Source organism: Ambystoma mexicanum, chromosome 4q (genome assembly GCF_040938575.1).
Source record: "Ambystoma mexicanum isolate Mex_15411 chromosome 4q, UKY_AmexF1_1, whole genome shotgun sequence".
In the NCBI taxonomy this organism is placed as follows: domain Eukaryota; kingdom Metazoa; phylum Chordata; class Amphibia; order Caudata; family Ambystomatidae; genus Ambystoma; species Ambystoma mexicanum.
The window spans coordinates 295,711,672-295,724,471 of NC_090928.1; positions in this window are offsets into that span (position 1 = coordinate 295,711,672).

Below are 12,800 nucleotides of genomic sequence, written 5' to 3' on the forward strand. Positions count from 1 at the left end.
GAGAGCGATTTGTATGGCTCCAGTTCTCGGAATTCCTAATTATGCAGAGGAATTCTACCTGTTCTCGCACACAGATGGCACCATTATGCCGCAGGTGCTCGCTCAGAGGACCTAGTCGGGGTACAAGCACCTGGCGTATTACAGTGGGAATCTGGACCCAGTAATGAGAGGCCAGTTCCCATGAGAACAAAGCTTAGCTGCCGCAACGTTCGCCATAGAGAAGGCGACAACCATTGTAATGGGATGTTCCATGACGTTATACGTCGAGCACTCATTATTTGCCATCTTAGAGAAACCAAAGGGTACGTTGACATCTCAAAGAGCTTCTGCCTATGCTGTGATTATATCTAATCCATCGATCAAAATAGTTTGATGTAAAACAGTAAACCCAGCTACGTTCATATCCGAGCCAGTCACTGAAAGAGAACCGATACATGACTGTGCAAACTATGAGGAATTATATGATGAAATCCCCAGGGTGAAAGAAAATACCCTAGCAGGAAGAGAGATCGTTTTCATTGACGGTTCTTCGAGAATCGACCAAGAAGACGGACACAGATACACAGGCGTAGCTGTGATGAAACACATAGCAAACAGAGAAATTCGAGTACTCGTCAGTGCACGAATACCATCTCATTACTCAGCACAGGATGCAGAGTTATTGGCGTTGATACTCACCATCGAGAATCACGCAGACCAGGAAGTAACAGTGTACAGTGACTCCGCCTATGTGACATCTACAGTGCACGCAGGCCTAGCGTGCTGGAAAAGGAGGGGCTACCTCCGAGCGGACAGCATGCCAGTACAGCATGTAGCCTTATTGGACAGGCTGATTAAGGCACTACAGCTCCCAGAGGGCATAGCGGTCATGAAATGCGCTGCCCATACTCACGGGACAGATTTTGTGTCACACGGAAATGACGCAGCAGACACGGAAGCCAAGCGAATGGCATCCAAAAATTAGACAATCATGGAAGTGCAAGTGGCATGCACCCATGAAAGGATGATGGTAGCACGAACCACACGAGAAGCCTGTAGTAATATGGGGCAGACGCAACTAATTGAACTTCAAGGGGAGGCACATCAAGATGAAAAGAACCTTTGGAAACATTGAGGGTGTTCTCTAAACCCCTCTGATGGATTGTGGCGGCAAGACAGCACTGGTAAACCAGTCATGCCTGTAGCCCTACAAAAAATAGCATTGGAGCAATTACATTACCCCATACATATGACAAAGGAAAACTTAGCAGCAACGCTTGCGGAAGGCTGGTTTATACCAAATTTAGCACAGCATGTTGGATTCTTTATGGTGAACTGCATAATCTGCCAGCAATTCACCGCTGGGCACACATTAAAAGTAGTGAGAGGAGTCCTCCCCTGGCCAAATGGGCCTTTTCAGCACTTACATATCGACTACTTCGACATGATCCAAGTGTGTAATGGGTACAGGTACTTAATTGTAGTGGTGTGTGCATTCTCTAGATGGATAGAAGCAGGACCAGGTGCACACCCAGACTCTACCTGTGTGGCCAAATTCCTGATGAGGGAAGTGTTCCCTAGATGGGGGGTATGCGAGGTGATGAGGTCAGACAACAGGGCTCATTTTGTAAACGCAGTTTTTGAGCAAATAAGCTTGTTGCTTGGTATAACGCACAAATTCTCATCAGCGTATCATCCGGATGGTAATGGTATTTGCGAGAGGCTCAACGGCTTGTTAAAGGAAAGGATAGCCAAGTTGAAGCTTACACTAAAGAGGGGATGGTTGCACTGCCTTCCACTGGCATTGTATGCTGTTCGGAACCAAGCAGGCTCCGACCATCATTTTACGCCGCACAAGATAGTCACAGGAAGAAGAATGAATACCCCACTTACCCCACAAAATAGAGCTAAATGCGATGCCCAGCCAACCCGAGAGGTCCTGGGAACCGAGTTACAAGAGTACCTGAACTGCATGACATCCAGCCTTACTGTAATTTCAGACCAACTGCAGCGATGACGAAAAGGGTGCAACACAGCACAAAGCATTGCAGAAGACACTGCAGCAGACTCAGCTCAAGGCCTTTGTATTCCACTTGTTTCCCCTGGAGACGCAGTCCTAATCAAGAACCACACAAGGAAAAGGTGGGACGAGCTGAGATTCAATGGTCCTTTCATCGTAGAAGACTGCACTCCATCAGCAGTAAAATTGAAGGACAGCAGAGCATGGATTTTTCTCAATGACATTAAGCCCTGCATCGGAGAAAGCCCTCAAGCTGCACCCCACCGCGAAAAAAAATACAGATAACGGGGAAGAACCTCAGCACATGCAGACGAGATCCATGACGAGGAAGAAGGACGCATGAGCAGCAAAGACAAGACAAGGAAAATTGTGGCTTAAACTAGACAGTTCCTCTAAGCAAAAAAGGGGATAAGGACATAACGGACACTCTATGCATCTCAGTTGTGGGGTGAAGAAGACAATTGCGCATCCAAGCCACAACATGTTTCTTGACACGAACTTGTAAATTAAACACACTGAAGCGTCGGTGAAAACAAGACTCAAATAAATCATGATCAAAGACTTTGCCAAGAGCTAAACACAGCATCCTGACTCATCAAAGAGCAAGACGTCGCCTTGCAACATTTACGGTGTCACCCAGCAGAAATATCACAAGGGATGTGCTGTCCTGTTTCCAATTAGTTCTGGAGACATATCCATCCCTTGTAGGGAGAGTCACCAGTGTCAAAGACTTCATCCAAGATCCTGCAAACAAGAAAGTAATTTGGCAACTGCTCACTGTCATCGCGGAAGCCTTCATTGTGTTGCCAGAATGCAGTGATAAGGACACAAATGTTTCCACCACAGGCAATTATAGATGAACTCACTTATACACTTTTCTTTCGCATAATTGAAGAGTGCCCAGCTCTTATCGGGAGAACCACAGACACTCTTACATTCATCAGAGATCCAACGAACACTGAACATTTGAACCAACTGTGGACTAAGCTGAACTACTTGGTCGCAATCCACACGGCAGGAAAGTGTAAGGACTGTGCACGTCAAAAGAAGGGCTTGTAATCTTGAATCCAACAAAGCAAGACACATGTCCCTATCGCCCGAGGACAGCCGACTGGCACACAACGTCCTGTTTCGCCTAGTCACTGACTTTCCGGAAATGGTGGGGAGACCTGTCGAGGTTGACGTCCTCACTTTCATCAGAGATCCAGCTAACGTCCTACAGATGGGAATGCTCCTCCACGGAATCATGCTGCAAGTGGAGCTGTCCAACTTTCAGAGAGACTACATGAGGAGATTCCAGTGAAACCGTCTGTCGTGGGACAGATCCAGGAGACAGAGTCAAAGCACTTCATCTTTCCGCCGTGGGACAGATCGAGGGAGCGGAGACAAGAACCTCACCTGTTATTTTTTGATTTTGATTTTGATTTGATTTTTGATTCTCCATGTTTTCTATTTTTTCACATTGAACAGGTTCCAGCATATCTTCAGGACTGAAGCAGATTCAGGGGGTGGACTGGGAACTTACCTATTTTGAATATATAAAGTAAAAGGGACTTATCTAAGTGTTAGTGTAACCTATTCTCCATAGTCTAGCGGGGATAATGAATCCTGTACCAAGAGACAATCGTCACCCGCAAGAGGGAGGACACTTGTAAAGCACCAGACACTTTACGATACAAACTGTTTGAGAACAAGTGAATTGGGAAAAAAAGAATAAAGATTGACATTTTGTGATGATTGAAATGAGGGCCCAGAACAGTAACCTGGTCATCCCACCAGCAGAGGGGCGCCCCCGCTTCCCTGGAAGGAAATGCTGCCACCTTTCATACCGTGTGATTATATGTATATGCATGGTGATTATCATTGTCTTTCTGTCATTAACAATCAGAACTGCATTCGTTATTGGTGCACAAAACAGTCCAATTGCAGTGCATCCACCTGATGATGTACACATGAGTCCCACAAAGTCACCCAGACCCTATATAGTCATTCCAGTCCCAAGAAAATCTGATGGTAATGTAAATGAACTAAAATTGAATATAATTAGCAGTAATACACACACACGTGAGGTAACTAATGAAGAGAAAAGCTGGAGACAGGGTTAGCACGGAACGAATGAAAACATAGCACTAACTACTTCACGCAACCATACACCGAATGCACGCGAACTAGGGCATGTGTCAATGGCTGCAGAACCTCAAGCAAGGGCAGCAGAGAGCATGAGACTGCCTATCGAACAATCAGCCCCAGAAAACAAGGAGAGAGACCGAAATGAATCTAATGGAAGGCCAACTAATGCAGACATAGCAAAAGCCCCCGAGAAGACAGAAGCGGCTACGAGAGGATTCACTGCAAGGACACAAATGTTGATAGATCATTTATTCCCGTTCATAGCTAGAGTGAAGAAACTACATGAGGAACTGAAAAATAAACCTGCAGAGATTGTACTGACATTCACACAAGTTCCAACACAAGGAACAAGTTACAGGCCCATGATGCAGCCATACACGGGGCCGGTGACAGGCTGGTGGCTAATAAAGGCACTTATAGAGGGCAGCAAAAGGATGCAAGAAGAGAAGGAGAGAATTGCAAAACCTCCACCTACCACATTGATGCAGGCAAGGAAGCCTTCTCCATCGACCAGAAGGCCCGAGAATCCCCCAGCAAGGAAAAGCCACACTAACACGTTTAGAGATGTAGTTATAGCAAACTACAGGAAGACACTAAGAATCAAGAGAAGCCTGCATGAAGATAACAGTGAACTGAACGACTACCTAGAAAGCACAGCACATCTAGGAAACAACATTTGGTACCAGCACATGAAAGGAGTTGGAAGAAGGAAATCAGAAGGAGAATGCTTCGTTTGTGCACTTCTACCGCACAGCATGGGGAAATCCAAGATCTTCGTGGCTGTAGAAATTGACACCCCGACAGCACACTGTCTTTCACACGTAGCAATGTGCGACACCAGAGGACAGTTCATGGGAAGAGACGCCTCATTGATATGGACAACCGAGACAAATTACCCCGATGAAGATGATTATATACAGGACATTAAGACAAGAAACCAAGCCCATACTAGGAATCATGTGATCGGGTACGAGAAGCCTGGAGTTAAAGGAACAGCAATCAGATGGGAAGTGAACCCAACGTTAAATGTCCAGGGAAAAACTCCAGAAGAGGCAAAAAATTTGAAGAACAGAGGCCAAATGCAGATTTGGGGAACAGTGCTTTCACCAAACGGATGGGAATAAGGAGTGGTGATATGCCGAGCATGGATGGTCTATGGAGCCTATAAGGAAGCAATAGAGAACTCACAGAGGTTGTGCAAACCTTTATGGCCGAAACTCGCAAGATTACTGACATGGATCGAAGACAGAGGAGGACCCTTGCAGATAGTGCCTCTGGAAAGCCCAAAATTGTGCTTCAGGAACAATGGCACGAGGAAGATGGGAGAGAATCAGAACTGCGGACAAATCTTTGAAGCTCTAGGAATGACTCACGGAACTGCAGTAATTATGGATCATTACTGGGCGTGTAAATCCAATGCATACATAAGAATGCCGAAAAACTTGGGAGGCACATGCACAATAGTGAACGTCCATGTTCCTGCACTAGTGATCCCGAAGAGTGACCTGAATATCGACAGTTTCCCGAAAGCAGATGCTCACCTGAGGAAAAGGAGATCTGTGGAACTGGTATGCCGAATAAAGAGAGAGAATTACTTTTCTGCCAAATCAGAAGAAGCATTTCATGCAATCCCATACGAACACGGGCTGTTTAGTCTTACCTCATCAGTGTTCGCAACAATCCTCATGCCAAGATTCCAGGTTGGAGCAAACACTAAATGATTGCAGATAACCAGATGGGAGTTATTGCAGACCATTAACACTGCCATAAAAGGATTCAACGCGATTAAAGATGAACTAAGAGCAATCCGATTGATGACTCTCCAGAACAGATATGTACATGACATGATCACAGCGATGGATGGAGGTGTTTGTGCAAAAATCAGAGAATCATGTTGCACATTTACACCGTTGCATGATGAAAAAATGGAACCTTAACAGAAGCCATCAGTATGCTGACAAACATACAGATCCAGATGATCTACGAAACTGACGAGATAGATGATGACAGCTGGTTTGGAATGCCATTCTCATCGGTCCCACAATGGATGGCAGATGTAGTCAAGTTCTGGGAGCCTTACTATTGATGATACTACTAGGTTTTTGTGTTATCAAGATGATTATCACACAATGCCAGAAAAGTGCAAAGAAAGCCATTGGGATGAAGATCATGATCAATGTCAAACCAGGATGGAAGCCCAGAGACCTGACTGATGAAGAAATAAGAAACTTCGTGAAGGCCAGCGAATTTGTGCAAGAAGGAACAATATTTGTGTTTCCCAGAAGACATAGACATTATGAAGGAAAATTGATCTATTGCAGCCCAAATGGACAATGTCAGTTTATGACCTGGAACAAAGACGAACATGTAAGAACAGCAGGAAGCCTGAAAGAAGTGATAAAAATAAGGACTCCAAAGAAACACACTTTCACACCATCATGTACAAACCCAGAACGAAGAATTGGATATAGAAGAACCAAGTAAGAGTAATCTAAAGGAGGAAGAAGAAGTGGTTGATAAACCGACCAGAGGGGGGTGTGTAGAGGAGGTCCCAAATAAGGCCTGCACTCCAGCCACCCATTTCGAGATACCAGAAGCATACTCGCCAAGATACGTGACGTATAAGGAGCAAATGAACCAACAGAGAGCCACAGTGGGGCTCTGTCTGGTACCCATCAGAAGGACTTGTAGACCTATTGAAGCGCCAATAACCAGACAACCATGGACTGCAAGGTACCCATTAAGACAACCATGCCAGCAGCTGACGTGAAATGAAGACCACTTATAAACTGTCCCTGAAGAGACCCAAAGGGCTCTTATTGGAGGTCAATGGTGACGACACAATGGCCCGGACAGATGGTCAGATGAAAGAAATGACAACCAAAAAGGAGATAAAACAAAGACGAAATGTTGCGAACCATGATGTAATGGACATAGAAGAAGAAACAATGCTGAACTTTAAAGAAACGTGACCATTGAGAGCAGGATGGTAATGTGTAACTGGCCAAATGCTTGTAAATAGGCTTGGAATGCAAGAAGCAAAGGAAATGGTACTGCTTGCAATGCTTAGTAGGAGGATAGAACGGTAAGCGCCAACTATATGTCTACCTCAAGAAGCACATTACACAAGTGCGACTCCATTTTACGAAAGCAGAATTAAGCCCAGGATGGTAAGGGCCTAACAGGCCAGGATTCATGTACCAGCACAAAGTCGGACGAAAGAGCGAAATCGAAACTTAGCAAGAAGCAGCTCATGGCTAGGAATTCGAGATCAACCCAAGAAAGGGAGGAGAGCGGCAACTCCGAAGAATTGAAACCTAAGAGCATAGAAGCCTGCCCCGTGAAGGTCGAGATAAGGAGGCCCAGGCAGGTGGCGAGGCCAAACAAAGAATCAAATACGCAAATAGATGGAAAATGAAGCAGCTTCGCAGTGTACTGACACGTGATCAGCCAAGCGCGAAGAGGTACCAACGTCTGATGTCACCCAAAACCAGAGGATGCCATAACTTTCCCCGATAAGAAGCTACAGTTTCGAGGCCAGCCTAAGCCAACTAATTGACACATGGGTCTGAGGGTAGTGATTGATGGAAGGGAGGCAGGGTGAATCTTGGGCCATCCCGCACCTGGGCGACCAGTCTGCATGCTGCTAATTAAGGTGAAGATTTATGCCTAGGGGTGTAACCCACCCAATCACAATGGACCAAATAATCTAGGGCCCTATAGCTAGTAGAACCAATGAGATGTTGTACTTTTAGTGACGTCTATCACAAGTGATGTAGAGGGATAGGTAGAGACACCCACCCGATAAGAGTTATCCAATCCCCACACTCTGTTACCATATGCAGATATAGTACCTATACTTGTTACCTTTTCCAACCAATAGAATTGCATTTCAAACTTATGAGTTTTACACGTCAATGATGACGAGAATTTGCTATAAAAGTTACTGTTTGCATGAAGAATTTGGAAGCTGAAGCGAGACAGGCGATCGCAGCTCTGATGATTTCCATTTGTTTCCCTGTTTTTTGTACTTGTCATTAAATGGACTTCCCTTTGCCAAACCATTGACTTGTCCTTATTGAGTGGTGCTGGAGTAAGAGAATCCTGCACCCCATGCTCCTCAAAGTGCAGCTATCTCGACTTAAGGTGCCGGAGGGCGAGCCTTGAATCTCATGGGCCCGTTCAGAGGTTGCTCCGCCCTCCAGTACAATACAAACAATGGTGTCCTAATCATAGGACTCCCTTGTCCCCTGCACACCTTTGTGCTGTTGCAACACAAACAAGTCCCAGTTTCACTGCGCCAAGTATAGCAAAATAATAAAAGATGAAGAGCCGTGGAAGGCTCAAAACAGGTGTTAGGCTGTTGCCTGTACTAAACCTTGGATTTTAAAGGCTGTTCTTTCATACAAATCACTTGGACTCCCGATTTTTAAATTGCTATACTTGGCGCAGTGAAACTGGGACTTGTTTGTGTTGCAATTGTACTTACCTCAGTGGAATCATACTGGCAGTATATCCACATTACCCAGATACCTGCAGCCTTGATGCTCTTTGTCTAATTTATACTTACAAGCGCTGTGGATCGTGACTTTTTCTGCCAATTTGTTCTTTCTTCACCTTTGTGCTGTGTCAACAGCCAATAATCGCTATACGCCATTCAAGCATAAATGAACACAGTAATTTTGAAATCTTTTGCAGGCTTCTTTTACAAGTGATAAATAAAATCTCTACACTTTTCAGGGTAAACGTCACCTTCTTCAGGAGCAATGACAACCGCAAACACAAATAGAGAATTTGACTAAGTTTCTAATCATTGCAAAACAAAAGATCAAATCACAGTTTAATTGCAGAAATGTATGTACTTATAGGAATTCCACCCCTACACCAAGTTCATTGTCCACATCTCATGTTAGGTAAAAAGAGGTGACCAAAGAGCCCCATAATACATCCAACGCTGTCCCCCTATGTGTCAGTAGAGATCTGGTGTGGCGGACAACTCATGTGTATAGAAAAGGCTACTGCCCAAACTGTTGGAGGGGGAGGGGGAAGGGTTGCAGCACAGCTATACTTTTTTTGTATTCTGGGCTGAGAAATCTCCAAACTTTAACAGGTCTCAAGAGGTCAAAGCTCTTTTACTGGCAGAAGCAGCCCTCAATAAAACCATTGCACCAGATGAAAGATCCTTTGCATCTAAAATCAGTGCTTAAAGTGGGCCGGGGCCTGCCGGGGCCAGGCCCCGGCAGTCTCCAAAAAGTGGGACTGAGCCGGGGCCCTGCCGGGGCCCCCCATCCCACACAACATTGGCGGGATGCATTATCCCGCCGCGGCCGCAGCCGCGACGGGAGATGCGCCCGCCAGTTTAATTTCAGGCGAGCTGACAGAAGTGCCAGCCAGGCACAGCGTCGCTGAGGCTGGCTGGCACTTCTGTCAGTCACTGTAACTTCCCTGATGACCCCTCATCTGAGGGGTCATCAGGGAAGTTACAGTTCCTTTGTTTGCCCTCGCCAGGTCACTGACCCTCAGCGAACCTGCGGGCTCCATGATCTAATATGTAGATTATATCACGGAGCCCGCGGGTTCGCAGAGGGTGAAAGGCGCCTCGGGCTCAGTGATCTCTGCCCGAGGCGTCTATCTCCGTTGGCAAAGCTTTATAAAAGATGCCTTGAATTGTATACGTTTCAAGCCATCTTTTATAAACGTAGAAATATTTCGGTGTTTATAAAAGACCGCTTGAAACGTGCACAATTCAAGGCATCTTTTATAAAGCTTTGTTGATGGACAAAGCCACCTCTCAACGCTTTATAAAAGATGCCTTGAATTGTTTACGTTTCAAGCCGTCTTTTATAAACATAGAAATATGTTATAAATCTCTATGCTTATAAAAGGTGGCTTGAAAAGTGCACAAACCATAGTAAGGTAAGCACACAAGTGTGCGTAAATTACTATGGTTTGTGCACTTTTCAAGCCACCTTTTTATAAACATAGAAATACGTAACATTGGTATGTTTATAAGGCTTGAAAGGTACACAAACCATAGTAGTACGCATACAAATATATAAATGCTCACATACATTTATATATTTGTTTGCGCACCTTACAATGATTTGTGCACGTTTTTGGCCACGCCCACAATGGAAGCCACGCCCCCAAATGAGGCCCCCCCTCAATTTCTTACCCCACTTAAAGCACTGTTTAAAACCATAATCACTTTGGGAAATTAATTACCTTTTGTCTCAGCCTGCACTGTTCGCGGTTCTGCCAACGTCCTCCTCCCCCCCGCACACACACCTTTGCAGGCAGCATCAAGGGATTCGTGTTTTATTGTGGGACAAACTCACGAGTCGCGGGTCAGTTGACAGGTATGTCTAACAAGCAGCCTTATCCACGTGGCCCAGTTAAAGAGGATTCTTGTGCTGCAGTGGCCATTATGCACTATTGACCCCACTAATTACTCATCTTGCCCAATGCCACTGGGGATATAGGGCCCTGTGGTCCCCCTTACCAGTAGCAAAGCCATGCTAATACGAAATCACTAACATCACAGGGAAAAAAAAATAGTGGGACCTCTTTGCTCCTACAATGCTCTGATTACTTACTGCTAATCTTCATTACTCCTAGTCCTACTCTTCCTCGTCACAGTGCTGACCTCATGAGGCCCCTGCCTCCGAGACAGGACCTTCTTCTATTTCATAAAATCCCTATAACTCCTCCCACACATCCAAGTCACTCAGTTTCATATTACCAAGCCGAAGCATGGGATCTTCCCCGCAGGGAGGGTGAGGAGGGTCGTCAGTACTGCGACGAGGAAGAGTAGGATTAGGAGTAATGAAGATTACCGGTAAGTAATCAAAGCATTACCTCCATGTCCACTCTTCCTCATCCCAGTACTTACCTCATGAGGTACACCAAAGCAGCAACAGGGAAAAAGTCCCAATGAGACACAGAGCCAAAAACAGTGCAGCAAAACACACACCCACAATAACTCTTAATTCACAATCCCACAAACAAAACTCCAACCCCGAAGAAACCAACCCCCGAGTGGGAGAAACTCAACCCATAGCGGTTGATGAAAGTGCTTATACCAGCCCAGGTGGCAGCCATACAAATCTCTTACAGAGAAACCCTCCTTGCATCGGCCCAGGAAGCCGCCAAACCCCTGGTGGACCGCCCCTGATTGTGCGCAGGCACAGGCAGGCCAGAAGCCACATAGGCTATGGAGATCACAACACGGAACCACCGGAAAACAGAAACCACAGATGCCTTATTCCCAGCCACAGCCGGACCACAAGCAATCAGAAGACTATCAGATTGGCGGAAAAGAGAAAACCTAGCCAAATACTCCAACACGGCCCGCCAGACATCAATGTTATGCAAAGCCACCTCCTCAGGTGTTTTTGGATCATGAAAGAAGTCAGGGAGAACCAGATCCTGAGAGGTGTGAAAACCGAGAGACAACTTTAGGGTGAAACTTCGGACCAAACCTCAGCACCACCGAGTCCGACAGTACCCTCAGGAAAGGAGGGTGACATAAGAGAGCCCCAATCTCCCCAAGCCTACGGGCATAAGTGATGGCAATAAGAAAAGCAGATTTCAATGTAAAATATTTGATATCAATCTTGGAAATGGGCTCAAAAGGAGGCCCTTGAAGGAACCGTAAGACAAGAGGGAGATCCCAAGGGGGAAGCCCTTTATCAGTACAAGGACGGGAAGAAGAAAAACCCTGGAGCAACACCTCCCCATCCAAGTGACCAGCAGAGTCCCCCAAAAGGAATTTAATGAAGGCCCACTGAGAGCGAATCCTGGAAAAACCGACAGGCCCTTGTCAAAACCCAGGCCAGAACACAGGGGAGGGATCCCAGACCGCCCATACCAGTCTCGGAAATGGCCCCAATGCCTGCCGAACACCTTCAGAGTGGAGGGTCTAAGAGCATCCATTATGGACTCAAGTACAGGACCTGAGAACCCCTGAGATATCAGCCTAGGCTGAGCAATAGCCACACTGCCCATTGCATCCGGCGGACTTCCAACCGCAGATTCCCTGCAAGGGGACACGGCCACCTCGGAACCAGCCAAGGTTCCTAGGACCGAAGCTCCAACAGAGTGGGAAACCAACTCCGGCGGGACCCGAACAGAGCTAACAACAACACAGTCACCCTGGACACTCTGATGCGCCGAACCACCCAGGGCAGAAGGGGAATAGGCGGAAAGGCATGAAGGAAACCCCAAGGCCACTGTACAGAGAGGGCGTCCACCCCCCAATACCCTCGGCCTGAAAACCGAGAGCAGAAGAGGGGAACTTCTGCTGAAGCCGGGGATGCAAACAGGTCTAGAACAGGGGACCCTAATCTGACACAGGTCACCGCAAAGACCTGGGCCGACAGGACCAGTTCCTCAGAGGAGTGAAACCGGCTTCTGAGAAGATACGCTTGAACATTGTCCACCCCCTGATATGTGAGGCCACCAGAGACATCAGATGCGATTCCCCCCAGTGCCTATCAGTGCTGCCAGAGCATTCAAGGAGTAGCCGGAACCCCTTTTGTGGTTGACATATGCCAAGGCCGTTGTATTGTCCGTTCGGACCAAAACCGCCCGACCGTCCAGCAACTCCTCGAAGTACACCAGAGCTTGGAGAATGGCACACAACTCTTGCCAACTGGATGATCGACGGCTC